Here is a 14,306-nt window from a genome sequence, read left to right on the forward strand (position 1 = left end):
CAGGGTTTACTCCCAGGCACCCTGGCTCCAGACTTTGTGTTTGGATCACCCACAAGAGTCTCCAAAGAAAATTGAGAATAAATCAGTCTTCCTTATTCTGACGAACTGGAAATCCATCCGCAGTTACTGAAAAGTTGAGGTCATAGAGGACCTCTTTAAAGTGCCATTTAAATAATTTCCAGTACTACCAGTAATTAGAACTAATCAAAGCTGAAGCCAGTTAAGGCCCTTGGATTCATTTTAAGGTATAAATATAAACTTATCCTTCATAAGTGAAGTACATGTGTATATAAAAGGTGGTATAAAATGCTAGACATTAGTTGAAAACATTTCCTTCTTTTATTTTTAAACACTCTAAAGATAAATATTGCAGACTTTATGGCTCTTTTTCTCCAAAGAGAAATATTGCAGACTTTATGCCTCTTTACGGAATTCCAAAAGTTAAATGTGAGCAGAATCTGAATTAGATATCACTGCACTTATATTTTGTTTGCATCTTCCTAGAAAGGACAGAGAAAGGGAAAGGAGAATATACAATAGAGTTTTCGGGGTTTTTTTAATTGCAGTTTTACAAACACCTCTTTTGCTGATTTGTGTGGAAAACGGAAGATCTGTGTGTATAGCCAAAAGAGGTTTGATGTGATCTTTCCCGTTTGCTGGCTTAGGCAAACTTAATGCTATACAAGCAGTGGTATTATTTTGCTGGCACCCTGCAACGTGGCATGGCTACATAAATAACCTGAAGAAAATACAACAGACCAAATTTTGCACCATGGTTAAATTTGAATATACTACCAAGGATAACAGACTGTTTGTAGTTCTAAGCCTATTGAATGAAGTAGTGATTTTTGGGAGTGACTCTGTTTGGGCACATTGGTGTTACTTAGATAATTTTGGTAAATTATTTATGGGACACATGTAAATGCATGGAATGAAAATGTAGCCACGTGTTTACAATGGAGCCTGTTATGAAACCTCAAGATGGATTTAGGAAGCATCTGTATACAATCACTGGATGGAATCCGCCATCAAGACCTGATGTCTGTCCCAACTGTAGCTTCTGTGATGGACAAATCCACTAATGGTGATTGAGGTCAACTTCTTTCACCAAAAGGCAAACCCTGGAGTTCTAATTATAACTTTTCTTGGGAAGGGTCAGATATTCTCCTGTCAGAACTAATGGTCGTATCATTTATTCTTGCCCTGCGATGATTACCAGGAGCTATTTTAGGATTAAAAAATATATTTAGTTACACCAGTGGGTGCCTGTCAGATCTTCCTTACATACATTGGGGAAGGGACGCTAAGGCTATGGATAAACCCCTATATGAACACAGCTTATGTGAGCTAGGCAGCTTAGGCACTGCACGTATCAGGTGCTGTGTCTGTTTAGGTGAGGCAGGCTGATAAGCTATTCTTCTTGAATGTTGTTTGGCAAGGTTTACTGGGAACAACTTTTACTTCTTTTATATTTCTGTTTTGGGGTGGACGTTTTGGAGGTCAGTGCTAGTGGCTTTGTTTAACACAGAGAAATGGGAAAGGAGAAGAGCAGACATTTGTGATGCTGCTAAATTAAACACAAATACTCAAATGCTTTTGGTTCAAACACAAATATGTACAACTCAAGTAGAGGTCCTATGTGAATTTACTTTCAGAAAGGAAAATTGACTTAATCTGGTACCATTATCCGAGAGAACTTATCAGATATTGCTGTACATTTATAGAAATGGTAATCGAAACATGTTTTTCTTTGTTCCTTTAAGAACCTTGTTAGTTAACTAGAAGTGACTTTACTGTCCGTGTCAAGCAATGGGAAAGAAGAGAATGAATTGTAGATAATGCTCCCTGTCAGAGTACTCAGTGTGCTCCCTTCCCCCAGCACAGTGTAAATTTTCACAGCTGTAGGTGATGAGCTCATTCCTGGGGACTACCACAGGGTGGAAACAGAAAATTACAGAAAAATGAAAACTTCTTTTGAGGGCAAAGGATGGAAAGGGGCGAGAAGGCAGGGATTCCTTACATGCTTTTTGCTCATAAACTATGTCATTTGTGATGGTATGATTCTCTGGCACAGTTTGAAAATCCCTTCCGGGTGAAGACCATTTAAAAATCAAATAAGTGTGTTTCAAGGCTTTAAAAATTATTAGGGAGAATTGAAGTGGTCCTAGCGTGCCTCTGGTTATCCACTCATTGTAACTAGTTTTTTTGCCACACCCCCCAAATAATTCTAACTATAGTCTTTGAAAGTATTGTGAGATGGGTTTTTACGTAAACAGCCACATTGTTTTCTTGTTATGATATCACACTGCCATCTACTGCTGGTGGATATGTTCCCATATGATGTAAAGGAGTGACATTTGCCAGTTTTCTTTAGAATAAAAGCAGGCTTTGAAGACTAAGTTATATCAATGAACTCTGTATTTCCGTAACATCAGCAGATGATGTTTTAATTATTTACTTCATGTAGCCCATTTGGGTCCAAAGATAATCTAAAATGTACATGATGCTCTACCTTTTTTTCCCCACAAAATCTGGAAAAACCTGGCATATCCTGTGCTCTCTAAAAACTGACATGCACTAGCAACAGTTGACTATCACTGGATTCTGAAACTCTAATTTAGTCTAGTGTTTCTGTTTTTATATGGGACACGTTGATGCAATTCAAAGTTTCCCAAATAGGGAGGGGGATCAAGATGGTGGAGTAGAAGTATGTGGAGCTCACCTCTCCCCACAAACATATTAAAAATACCCCTACATGTGAGGCAGTTCTCACAGAAAATCAACTGGAAACTGGCAGAAGATCTCCTACACAACCAAAGCTGCAAGGAATATCTCTACATATCCAGGAAGGACAGAAAAAAATTTTAAAGACATGAGGACGGTCCTGGCCCCCCTGGGGGAGATCTGTAAAGGAGGAAAGGTACACATTGGCAGACCATTGCCCCAGGGAGCCCCTTTGCCTGCTGGAAAAGCCACTGGGATAGATGGAGGGGCTGGAAAAGCCTAAATTCTACTCACAAGGAATGCATGCATGCTGGCTTGCTAACAATCAGGGCAGAGAGAGACTGGCACTAGCGGCTGCTGCCTTGCTGCACTTCCCAATCCAAAGCACACACAAGGTGGTGGGGCCACAGATGTACACAGCAACTGAGCATTGAATCTTAGCTAGACAGGTCCAGGGAGAGGACTTGATCTAGATGTGTGGAGACAGCCCGGAGGACCTGGGGTATGATCTGGGCAAAACCAAGGATCCCATTGTCAGCCCGCACATAGTGGGGGCAGGTCCTGCCACAGTGCCCATTGTCAGTGTGCACACAGTGGGGTCAGGTCTGGCCATGGTGGACTTTGCCAACACGTGCGCCAGATGGCACCACGGAGGGCACAGCAGCTGGGCACTGCATCTCGGTTGGACGGGCTCTGGACAGGAGTATGGAGCCGTTCATTTCACGGTGGGAGCACACTGGCCCCGCTCACTCTACACCATAGCTTGGTGCCAGATCTGGAGCTGACAGGTCCTGGGAGAGGTCTGACACAGAGGCAGCCCAGGTTCCAGGCAGCGGCACAACCACCTCAATTCCTGTAGCCACAGGGCCACGGCCCCCAGCACCAGCCTACTCCACACCACATCCCAGCACTAGGTCTGGGGTGAACACAACAGAGAAAGGGATGCAACCTTGGGCTGCTTCTGGGCAGAACCATGGATGCCTGCACTGGAGGCACATAGGTTTGTGGTGACCACACGGGCCTCATTACCTTCAGTGATCACCTCCTTTGCATCAGGGCTTGTGCTCAGGGGCAGTGGAACGTGACTGAACCTGACCTCAGTGCTTCTACTCCAACAGCTGGGAAGCAGACCCCAGCCCCAACAGGGCTGTGACAGCCATAGAGCAAAGAGGAGGCCCGAGCCAACAAGCAATGCAGGCTCTGGTCAATACAAATTCAAACACACCCCGTATCAAGGGAACAAGGGCCAGCCCACTTTAAGGAAATACGTGGCAAGCACCACACCATAACCAGCCCTTGCACCTTAAATATTGAACTCATGCCGTCTACACCGGGATCCTCCAACCTAAAAAAACCCCCTTCAGGAACACAGTAGATTCATGCCTGTCCTAAATTCAGAAATGAAGAAAGTTAAGTAGAATGAAAAACAGAGGAACCCATCCCAATGAAAAGAACAAGAGAAGTCCCCTGAAGGGACAAATAATGAAAGAGACCTCACCAGGCTACTAGACCCCAGATTCAGAAAGGAGGTAAGAAAAAGGCTAAAGAAATTAAGGAAGATTATTGATAGAAATGCAGATCACTGCAACAAAGAAGTAGAAGCTATAAAGAGAAATCAATCAAAACTAGACAATTCAATTGCTGAGATAAAAAGCAAATTAAAAGCAATAAATAGCAGACTAACCAAAGCAGAAGAATAAATAAGTGATCTGGAAGATAGAATAATGGAAATCAGCACATCAGAACAGCAGACAGAAAGATAAATTTTAAAAATGAAGAAAACATATGACATCTATAGGATAATATACAGCATGCGTAATATAAATAATCATATGCATAATGTGCACAGTCATATTCATAATAGGGGTACCAGAAGAAGAGAAGAGAGGCAAGGGGATAGAAAATGTATTTGAAGAAATTATGGCTGAAAACTTCCCAAACCTAAAGAAGAAAACTGATATCCAGATACAGGAAGCACAGAGGGTCCCACCCAAGAAGAACCCAAATAGAGTGACAGCAAGACATAGCATAATTAAAATGGCAAAAGTGAAAGATATAGAGAACTACAAAGTCAAATGGAAAACAGGGTTTAAAATGGCAGTAAGTTCATACTTATCAATAATTACTGTAAATATCAGTGGACTAAATGGTCCCATCAAAAGACAGAGTGGCTGAATGGATTAAAAAAAAACCCCAAGAACCTACAATATGCTGCCTATAAGAGACTCACTTCAGGGCACAAGACACAGACAGATTGAAAGTGAGGAGATGGAAAGCTATTTCATGCAAATGGAAACAACAAGAAAGCGGGGTTAGCAATACACATATCAGACAAAATAGACTTAAAGTCCATAAAGACAAAGAAGGACATTATATAACGATAAAGGGATCAATAAAGAAGAGGATATTACACTTGTTAGCGTATATACACCCAATATAGGAGCACCTAAATATATAAAGAAAATAGTTACAGACATAAAGGGAGAAATTAACAGGGATACTCTAATACTAGGAGACTTTAACACCTCACTGACATCAGTGGACACATCTTCCAGACAGAAAATCAGTATGGCAACAGAGGCCCTAAATGACACAATAGACCACTTGGACTTAATTTTTACCTACAGGACACTACATCCCCCAAATAAACAGAATACACATTCTTTTCAAGCTTGCAAGGCACGTTCTCTAGGAGAGGCCACATACTAGGACAGAAAACAAACCTCAACACATTTAAGAGGATAGAAATGACTTCAAGCATCATTTATTACCACAATGTTATGAAACTAGAAATCAAGCACAGAAAGAAAAATGGGGAAAGAACGAATACATGGAGACTGAACAACATGCTACCAAAAAACCAGTGGGTCAATGATGAAATCAAAGAAGAAATCAGGAAATACTTCAAGACAAATGACAATGAAAACACAACCTTCCAAAATCTATGTGATGCAGCAAAAGCAATTCTCAGAGGGAAGTAAAAAGCGATTCAGGCCTTCCTCAAGGAACAAGAAAAATCTCAAATAAACAAAAAGAGAAAAAGAATTCGAAAAAAAAGAACGAAAAAATTCCCAAAGTCAGTTCTTTGGGAAAGATCAGATGGAAATAAATAAAATAGAGGTAAAAATAGAAAAGATCAATAAAACCAAGGGCTAGATTTTTGGAAAGACACACAAAATTGACAAACTTCTAGCCAGGCTCACCAAGAAAAAAAGAGAAAGGGCCCAAATAAGCAAAATAAAAAATGAAACAGAAGCAACAACTAATACCAGAAAAATACAAAAAAATAAACTCACAAAAACCAAAACACATAAGAGAATACTATGAACAGTTATATGCCAACAAATTAGACAACCAAGAAGAAATGGACAAGTTCCTAGAAATATACAGCCTGCCAAATTTGAGTCAAGAAGAAACAGATAATTTGAACAGACCAATCACTAGAAGTGAAATAGAATCTGTAATTAAAACAAAACAAAAAAACCTCCCTGCAAACAAAAGTCCAGTACCAGACAGCTCTACCAGTGAATTGTACCAAACATACATATAACTTATACCTATACTTCTCAAACTCTCCCAAAAGGTTGAAGAGGAGGGAACAGTCCCAAATTCATTCTATGAAGCCACCATCACCTTGCTCCCAAAAGCAGACAAAGACACTACCAAGAAAGATAATTACAGGCCAATGTCTGTGAAGAATATAGATGCAAAAATCCTCAACCACATATTAGCAAACCGAATCCAACGCTACATTAAACAGGATCATACACCGTGATCCAGCTGGATTCATTCCAGTTGCCCTGATAGCCTTATGGGAGTTCCCCTGTATGGTATTTGTTGCTTTTCCCTCGCTGCTTTTAATATTCTCTCTTTATCTTTAATTTTTGCCATTCTAACTCCAGTGTGTCTTGGTGTGGTCTCCTTTGGCTTGACCCTGTTTGGGACTCTCTGTGCTTACTAAACCTGGATATCTCTTTCCTTTCCCAGGTTAGGGATGTTTTCAGCTATCGTGTCTTCACATATGTTCTCTGCCCCTTTCTCTTTCTCTTTCTCTTCTCCTTCTCAGCCCCCTGTAATGCAAATGTTAGTACACTTGCTGTTGTCCCAGAGGTCTCTTAAACTGCCCTATTTCTTTTTCTCTTTTTTCTTTTTTTCTATTCTGCTTCAGTTATTTCTACTACTCCATCTTCCAGCTTGCTCGTCCATTCCTCTGCATCATTTCATTTACTGTTGATTCCATGTAGTGCATTTTTCATTTCCGATAGTGTTCTTCTCTGTGTGGTTCTTCCTCATATTTTCAAAACCTTTGTTAAAAACTTCTCACTCTGTTCATCCAATCTTCTCCTGAGTTCTTTGAACATCTTTATGTTCATTACCCTGAACTCTTTATCAGGTAGATCTCCTATCTGCACTTCACTTTGTTCTTCTTCTGGGGTTTTATCGTGTTCCTTTGTTTGCAATAGATTCCTCTGTTGCCTCATTTTGTCCAGTTTGCTATCTTATTTCTCTGTATCTCTAGGTTGGTTCCATTTCCCCACTGTACAGAAGTGGCTTTTTGTAGGAGACGTCCTGTGTGTCCCAGCCGAGCTCTCCCCTCTGGTCAGCAGAGCTATATGCTCTAAGGGTGTCCCTGTTAGGGCTGCGTGTATCCTTCTGCTGTGACCGGCACACTACTGTGGATGGTGTGGTAGGTGTGGCTGGCCCCTGGTCCAGTGGGCTGTCAGGCCCTGCCTTGTGCAGAGGCTTGTGGCCACTGGTGAGTGAGGCTGGGTCATGAGGCTGCTGGCTGCAGTGCCCCAGGAAGTCCCGGGTTTAGCACTGGCCCACTGGTGGGTGGTGCTAGGCTCTGCAGAAGGTGGTGTTGGGGTTAGAAGTCCTGTATCTAGTGTCAGCCTGCTGGTGGGCAGGGTCAGTTCCACATGGCTGGCTGCCGGGTATGGGGGTGTCCAGAAGCTGGTGTTGGGCCACTGTTGAGTGGGGCTGGATCCTAGGGCAGCTGGCTGAGGGGTCCAAGGTGTCTTGGAACTGGTATTGGCCTGCTGGTGGGGGCGGCTGTGGCCCAGGGAGTCCTGGAGCTAGTGCTGGCTCGCTGGTGGGCAGAGCCAGGTTCCTGTGTCTCTGGCTGCAGGGCCTTGGAGTCCTGAAGCTAGTGTCGGTTTGCTGGTGTGTGGGGCCAGTTCCTGACATGGCTGAGTATGGGGTCTGGGGTGTCCCAAAGCTGGCGTCATCCCACTGGTGAGTGGGGCCAGATCCAGGAGCAGTTAGTTGAGGGGCCCAATGTGTCCCAGAGCTGGTGCCAGCCTGTTGGTATATGGGATGGGTCCTGGTATGCCAGGCGGCAGGGCTGTGGTGTTTCTTGGGCTAGTGTTCCCAGAGGAATATTCCTTTTAACATATTTACAAATATGGACATTAACAGAAGATGTTCTTTAATTTTATTACATTTGCATGAGACTGAATTTCTTCTAAAAGCTTGAAGCTTTTAAAGATATTCCATATTGAAATTTAATGGTGCTCTTTAAAGAAAATTGTTGCTGATCATAAATGTTGAAAATTTTCTTGCTTCTCATCTTTCATATCTTTATGAACTCTGTGTTGTATGTTTACAGAATGGTAATACTGATAAAATTGTAACTATGAAGAATCCATTCCCTTGTAGTCAAACTATCCTGACACAGTAATATCAAAGTACGATAGTAAAGAAAAAGCTTTGCCAAAAATTTGAGAAAGAAAATGAGATTCAAGTACCCTACCATGGATGCCTTTGTGGTTCTTCCTAAATTTACTGCAGGGGTGAGAGCTCTAGTGCTTTGTAACTACCCATTCACTAATTCAATGTAGGTATTTCCTGAATAGAAGTATTTGTTACCTGGAAAGACATAGTAGTTGAAAACCATTTGAGTTTGAGTACTGTGGGTATTATGCTCATATTGATAATTGTGCTTTCAAATGGGGCCTGAAGGTGACATTTTTGTTTACCTACGCAATATACATTCCTCATCTTCCTAACTGGTCTCAGATTTTCATTAGTGCATTTCCTCCCTCATACAGTCACATGTTTGGGGGGAATTGGACTGCTAGTTCCAAGGGTGAGACCAGAGTTACTCTAGATCTCACGCAATAATCCTATGTCCCTAGCCAGAGTCATTGGTTCAAGATTGGGCCTGAGTCTTTATATCTTTGAGCCACTGGATCAACTAACCTAAAGTCTCCTCTACCTCTGGGCTCTCAGTTATATAAGCAAGTATATTTCCTTATGATATACACAAAAGTGGATTTTACTTTCTGTTACTTGTAACTTTGTTACTTACTGCTATATCTGTTTTTGAAGATACGTTATCAGGTGAATGTAAGTTCAGAATTTGTAATCTTCTTAATTCATTTTCTTTTATGATTTCAGAGTAGCCTTCTTTGTTGCAATTGCCTGATGTCTATTTTGCCTGATAGTAATACAAATTAACCACGTCTCTTTCAGTTTTACTGATCATTGGTATTTTTTACCATCACTTTATTTTCATCCTTTCTGACAGTCTACTCTACCTGCTGCATGACCTACTGAAACACGTTCATAATGCCTGTATTAGACTGTTCAGACTGCCACAACAAACATACCACAGACTAAGTGGCTTAACAACAGAAATTTGTTTCTCACAGTTCTGGAGGCTGGAAGTACAAGATCAAGGTGTGAGCAGGGTGATTTCTTCTAAGGCCTCTCTCCTTGGCTTGAAGATGGCCATCTTCTTGCTTCTTTTTCACGTGGTTGTCCCTCTGTGTATACACACTTCTGCTGTCTCTCTGTGTGTCCTAAACTCCTCTTCTTATAAGCACACCAGTCAGATGGGATTAAGGTATCCCCTAACAGCCTTAAATTAACTTAATCCCCTTTTAAAGGCCCTATCTCCAAATCCAGTCACGTTCTGAGGCACTGGTAATTAGGGCTTCAGGATATGAATTTTGGAAGAACACACTTCAGTCAATAACAAAACCTAATGTTAAGATGACGTTACCATAGAAAACAAGAGAGCAGAGGCAGGAGCAATGATGCGGAGCAGGCAGGAGGATGGCATGTTAGGCTTTCATTTTCCTGTAGCTTCTCCAGTTCCTACAATTCTCTAATGGCCAATGAATCCCAGGCCTTTGACTGGGAAACTTGCATTGCTACTACCTCAGCCTGGACCTAAAGGATGGGAACTAGTCATCCACACTAGTTAAGAGCTCACAGCTTAAAATCTAACACTTTCCTATTATCAGTAGATCTGCTGTTTTCTTCCAAGATACTTGACCCTTCTTAACCTCAGCTTATTAATTAGACACAGAGACAAAATAATTAGTCATACAACTCCAACTGTGAGAATTAAATGAAATTGAGATCTACTTCTGCACATCATCAGGGCTGTTTGCTGGGTGGAAGGTTTGGAAAGCTGTTTCCTCAGCCATTTATGCACAGCATGTTCAGGCTCATTCTATTCTAACAGCTCTATATTCTAGGTCATGCCACAGCATTGTCCATGAGACATGCAGAAGGGGAAGAGTTGCATCTGTACACTGGGGTTAGACCTTTTGGGGGCCCAATTATCTCACCAAATACCTCCCTTACTATTTAGCAACCAGAGCCACTTGCAGTTCTCTATTTCGCCTCCTAATCTTCAGGAAGACAGAGACATTGAATTTCTTCATGGTCCTATCTTCCCTTCTTAGCACAGAGCTTGACATGCGCTAGGTGCATGAATGAATGAATAGGTGGGTGAATGATAGTTATATTCCAGACATACATCTTTCTTCTCTGACACTTAGTAGCCCCTGGCAGGCCAGAGCCTTAGCCTTATAGCTAAGTCCAGTGGTTACGACTCGGCACTCTCACTGCATTGGGCCCAGGTTCAATCCCCGGTTTGGGAACTAAGATCCCTCAAGCCGCGCAGCACAGAAAAAAAAAAAAAAAGATGGATGCATTATGTTGAACATAAATTATAGCTCAGTGAAGTTGGTTTTTAATATGTCGTTGTATCCCTTCCAGAATCTAGACCTGCGTCATGCTCATATGTGAAATCAACCTGTATTTTCAGATTGAACTGTACAGTTGGGTTTTTCATTTGTTTGCTTGCATGCTTGTTTTTTTGTTTTGTTTTGGGTTTTTCTTTTTTTTTTGCCACAACCAAAAATATTCTCAGGATCTCCTGACTTATACATCCAACCACATGCTCCCCACCCAGATTTTTCATAGGCTCCACAAACGACATGGTCAAAACAGAACTGTCAGTTTCCTGGCATTGCACTGAAGCTGGTCCTCCGTTCATTTCCCCATCGAAGAAAACCGCCCTAACCCAGCTGCCAAAATCCACATTGCAAGAGACACACTTACTTCCTCTCTATCCCTTACCACAAACGTGGACTTCATCAACAAGTTCAGTACTTCCAAGATACATATCATTTCAAACCCCATCTCACCCCTTCCATTGCTACGACTGTGGTCTACGAGACTGTAACCTCTCACTCTCATGTGTGTCGTAGCCTCCTAATCTTGTGTCTTGATCTTACAGTTGCTCTAGTTCAGTCTGTCCTCCAAGGAACATTTAGAATGAGCTTTAATAAAGTAGATTATAAAAATAATTTCCCTTCCTTTCAGAAAGCACCCAATGGCTCCATCATAATAAGATCAAAAGCCAGAGTCCTTACCATGGCCCACAGGACCTTCTGTTATTGGGCCCCTCCTACCATTCTCACCTCATTTTCTAACGCTGTCCTCCCAATACACACTGGCATACAAGCTGTTCCCTAAAACTGCCAAGCTTGCCCATATCTTAGGGCCGTTCGTCTTGCTCTTCCCTCTGCCTCGAGGGCTCAGCTCCGAAATCTTCCCACTGCTGACTGTGTACTTCTTGTTATTTGAATATTAAATCTAAGTTACGCCTTCAGAAAATCCTTCCTTGCCTTCCCCACCCTAGTCATTCTCTGTCACATTTTCCCATATTATTTTCTTAATGGCTTTTAAATCTTGAGTGAATCAACCCCTGTAGAATGTGAGCTCCATGAGAACAATGACCCTGTCTGTCAGGTTCTCTGGTTTATCTCCAGTGCCTATCACAGTGCTTCACATATCATTGGTAACCAATAAATATTTTTTGAATGAATGAATGAGTGAGTGAATGACGTAGATTAAGCACGCTAAGTTGTGAGGACTCAGGCATGGTCTGGGACATGGGGTTTGGGGGGATGGGAGAGGGACCTCAGGTGTCTCTGAAGCAGCAGTTTGGTTTGAACCCATGAAATCTGTGGTTGGAAAACTGGGTAGAAAGGACATGATAATTGAGGTAGTGCTTCTAGCTGCCTTGGGTATGAAAGTGTAGCATGTGTTCTATACCAATTCTCCTTCTTTCTTAAAAAAAGAATCCCACATTTATTTGGTACAGTAATGTTTCCAGTAAAAGAACATATTTATAGCCTGCTTTGCAGGCAAGCATGGTCATATGACCAACTCCTACCTAATGAGGTGATGGCAGAAGTGTTGTATAGTAGTTCCAGGAAGGTAGCGAAAAGGGAGACGAATTTCTCAGACCAAGGTATTTCTCATACCATCTGTTGTGGACTGAACTGTGTCCTACTCAAATTCATATGTTGAAGCTTTAACCACCAGTACCTCAGAATGTGGCTGTGTTTGAAGATAGGGCCTTTAAAGAGGTGATTAAATTAAAATGAGCCCGTTAGTGTAGACATTAATCCAATATGATTGGTTTCCTTATAAGAGGAGTTTAGGACACATAAAGAGATACCAGGGTGTGTATGCACAGAGGGACAACCATGTGAAGAAGGACTAAGAAGGAGGCCATTTGCAAGCCAAGGAGAAAGGCCTCAGAAGAAACCAAACCTGTGGACACCTGGATCTTGGACTTCCATCCTTTAAAATGTGAGAAATAAATTTGTGTTGTTTAAGCTACTCAGCCTGTGGTATCTTGTTATGGCAGCCATAGCAAACTAATACACCATCAGATAAGGTTTTCAATTTTGACAGCTCATTAGAATCAACGGAGGTGAACCTTGAAGATACTGATGACTGGGCTTATCCCTAGAGGCTCGGATTCAGTTGGTTGAATCTGAGCATTAGAGGGGATCCTAATGGATATCCAGAGTTGAAAACCACATGTCTAGGAGACTAGTTTTGTGCACTCCATTGAGCAGTCTGAGAGTGATGAATCCAGCATCATTTAGAAGGCATCCCCCCGTATCTCCCTCCTTCCACTGTTCTTCCTCTCCCCCATATCCCCCTTCTTTTCCCGCCCTATCCAGATCTCCACAGATGGACCCAGAGATGCCCCCACCTCTTAATCCTGTTCCATATCCAAGTTCAGTCCTAATTTGAGGAACATTTAATAGCTTCAGCCCCACTTCTGCCCTCCCTGTCAAGAAAAGTGAGTCTCGAGGGGCCTCACACTCTCTTACTCTGCCTGTTAGCCAGAGCCAGGGCAGCTCTCTAGAGGTAACTTCTTGCCTCTTAATCCAATTATAAAATCGATGAAAGACATGAACAGAGGGCAAATAGGCTTAGGAAAAGCTATTCAACATCTTTAGCCGTCATGCAAATGCAAATTAAAAGCACAATGAAATGTTAAACCCACCTATCCAAATGGCTGAAAAAAAGTGACAAAACCAAATGCAGGCGACACTGGATAAACTGAGTCACTCATACATTGCCAAAGGGAATGCAAAATGGTACAGGCCGTCTGGAAAACAATTTGGCAGGTTTTTCCAAACATGCAATTACCATACGGTACAGCAGTTGCACTCTGGGCAATTTACCCAGAGAAATGAAAATTTATGTTTACACAACAACCTTTACATGAAGTTCATCACAGTTTTACTCACAATAGTTAAAAAGGGGAAATAGCCCCGATGGCTTTCAATGGGGGAATGGCTAAACAAACTGTGGTACATTCACACCATGGAATCCTATTCAGCAATAAAAAGGAACAGACGATAGACACACCTTACAACTTGGATGGATCTCAGGAGAGTTATGCTGAGTGAAAGAAATCCATTCCTACAGGTAATGTACTATAGGATTCCATTTCTATGACATTTAGGAAATTATACTACTCTTTGACAGAGTTCAGGAATGTGGGATCAGGAAGAACGTGGGTGTGGCTATAAAGGCTAACATGAGGGAAACGTGTGGTGATGAAACAGTTTTTTATCTTGTTTGTGGTGATAGTTAGAACACTTACACAGCTGGTAAAAGTGCATGGAATTATATATATAAGTATTATACACAAGTGTTCTAACACATAAATGAGTGCATGTAAAATGGCAAAATTGTGGTAAACTCAGTGGAATGTACGAATGTCCATTTCTTAGTTTCGATACTGTACTAAAGTAATACAAGGTGTTATCATTAGGAGAAGGTGAGTGATGGGTATACATGACCTCTCTACACATTTTTTTGCAACTTTTGGTAAATCTATAATTATTTCAAATTTAAAAAGTTAAAAAAACAACACAGGATTTGTGGGGAATACAGTCTTTGGTACAGAGCCTAAGAACCTAATAAAAATGTTAACAAAGCTTTAGACCTGTTAAATGACTAAGAAACCC

This window comes from Mesoplodon bidens (genome assembly GCF_964165515.1).
Source record: "Mesoplodon bidens genome assembly, chromosome: X".
Lineage (NCBI taxonomy): Eukaryota > Metazoa > Chordata > Mammalia > Artiodactyla > Ziphiidae > Mesoplodon > Mesoplodon bidens.